General features: G+C 48.1%; 1 long non-coding RNA gene across 4 annotated transcripts in view; it reads left to right on the top strand.

The window, feature by feature from the left end:
- The window catches only part of LOC135297270 (uncharacterized), a 48675-nt gene that overhangs the window by 518 nt on the left and 45728 nt on the right, over positions 1 to 2429 (top strand). The gene's annotated exons all lie outside the window — the stretch shown is intronic.

Genomic DNA, 2429 nt, shown 5'->3' with positions numbered 1-2429 from the left:
CCCTCAGACTGACGGGCTTGTCAATGCTGTGATCCAAAATCCATTTCTCACCCACTGCCGTGGACTCTGCCTTCTTTGGAGCCATCCACGCTGATGTCTGCAACCCCTTACAAAGGCTGGAGTAGCCGAAGGACAGCGCTGCCCTTGCACTGTGAACCATCCTGCACTGGGCTGACAGTGCCCATAGCACAAGTTTAGAGGTGCCCTCAGGGTTTAGGTTCAAGCTGGGCTCTCTGAACACCATACACCTGCACCCTGCCCTTGCCTGCTGGCTGGTTTCTTGGACATGCAGTTGAAGAAAGCATTGAGCAGGGAGAGAGGAGACTTCTATACGTCTAGGTATAAGTATACTGACCTGGGGGCTGTGTGCAGAGTGGAGACAGGAGCAGAAACTATGTCTGCAGTGCACCTGACACCAGTGCCCCTTGCTGGTACATCACTGGCAAAATGGCTTCATTTTTCTGCTGCTATTAAAAGCAACAAAACAGGTTTATACTGAAGTGCTTAGTATGCAGCTGTAGGACTGGCCATGGAGTAAAACTCCCTCAAGTCACTTCTCCATTAGTATTTTATAGGGAGATAGCTAAACCCAGCCATCCCTTGCATATGTCTGCATTGCATTCCAGCGGGGGGATTGCATTTTGGTAAACACACCCTGGTGAGCTTGGGTTTTAATCTGAGTTTTAACCTAGTTTTCTGTCTCAGAGTATGGATCCCAGTAATGATCCCATGTCACTGAGATGTGTGGACTGCACAGCCCTCTTAGACCAAGCTTGGCTGTCTGCTGCTGCCCATACTCTCCCATTAGTCTCTATCTAGTTTAAAGACAAAGGGATGTCTTCTCAAGCCATTCCCATGATTTTGGACTGCTCTTTTGTCACTTTATGTCACTATCAAACTCTCATTGCATCCTCTACTCCAAATCCACTCCAAGTGTTCCCCTTCTGCCCTGCTTCTCCGAATGTCTGAGCTTTTGGGCTGGCTGGTCTGGACTAAGGTGAGCAGCCCTCTTGCAGTTTTGAAGAAGGGACCTCACTGCAAAGGCAGAGGCTCTGGAAGGTGTGCTGTGTGCTGCAGTGGGGATGGACCGTCCCAGCCCTTCTAGACTATCTGCTACAAAGAAGACAGAGAAGACTCCTCCAAAAGGCTTGCTGTGGGCACTGTGAGAATGGGAAAGGGACACAGGAAGGAAGGATGGGGCAGGATGAACTCTCAGAAATACCATCTTAGGCCCACTGTCTATTATCTGATTCCGATTAAGCTTCTTTCTGCTTTTCTCTTTCTACTGTTGACACACAGAATAGTGATGCCCCCACAGGGAAGGGTTCGGATGTGCTCCAAATGATGTCAGCTTTGATTTATTATTGTTTAATATCGTGTTGCTTACTGTTGCCATTTCATGGAGTTAGCTCAGTTTGGGAAAGACTGCTATTCTTTGGACAGGACAGATGGTCTGAAAATTAATTTTTTCCCTTGCCTAACTAAATATCCAAGGCAGGCTGTTCTGTCATCAGAGCTTTGCTTAGGCAAGATCTTTCCTTGGCAGAAGTGGTGGGGAGAAAGGGGGGATAAGGGAGAAAGCAAGAGGGGGATATGTGCGCTCTACCACAGTTGAGGTTTCTCAGTTTGTCTCCTTGTCTCCCCTCCACAGAACCTCCTTCCACTCTTGCCAGTTTCCCTGTGGTTTAATTCAGAGTTACATTTGGGATGGGGCCAGTGCCAGACATTGCAGGGAAAAGGGGCAGGAAATGCAGCTGCAGGTAATTACAAAACAACCTGCTCAGATACATGATTTTGTCCCTGTCAGTCAGGGCTGGCTTGTATTTTGGAGGAAGAGGGCTTACATCTCTTACATTTCTATTCTATCTCATGTAGCTCTGGATGTTCTTTTTTATCCATTGAAACATCTGATCCTTTCGTGCTTCCTGCAGAGCTCTTGGCCTCCCTGATGACAATGATTTCCATCTGTGCTCTCACTCAGATCATTTCCAGGCTCCTTTTGGTGAGCATGTGGATTCACAGGGATCTGGGCTCCTGTTTTGTGAATGAGCTCAAGGGAAGACTGCTGGAGCTCTTGCTGCCTCTCAGCTCCACAAAGCTCAGCTCCCTGTCCTGCAGTCAGTCTGGTCGGTGTAGATGGATCTCCATCAGGTAGCTGGGTTCTGTGGCACTTCTTGTCAGGGTGACGAGCCAAACTGGTGAACTGTTCAGAGCAGGGAGAAGAAGTCTTCAGGCAGGAGTGGAAGTCTCCCAGAACCACATGCTCAAAGCCAGCCCTGGTTTCCACCTTAGCCAGACCCCTACTTGCCACACACTTTACTTCTCCAGTGTCCACAAGGAAAAGAAATAATACTGCATTTGTTGCCACTACCACTTTTAGTATGCAGCTCTCAAGCACATAGACTTATATAATCTCAAAATGTTTGCTT

This window comes from Passer domesticus, chromosome 3 (assembly GCF_036417665.1).
Source record: "Passer domesticus isolate bPasDom1 chromosome 3, bPasDom1.hap1, whole genome shotgun sequence".
NCBI lineage: Eukaryota > Metazoa > Chordata > Aves > Passeriformes > Passeridae > Passer > Passer domesticus.
The sequence above is the reverse complement of the archived record's forward strand: the minus strand, read 5'-3'. Positions and strand labels throughout refer to the sequence as shown.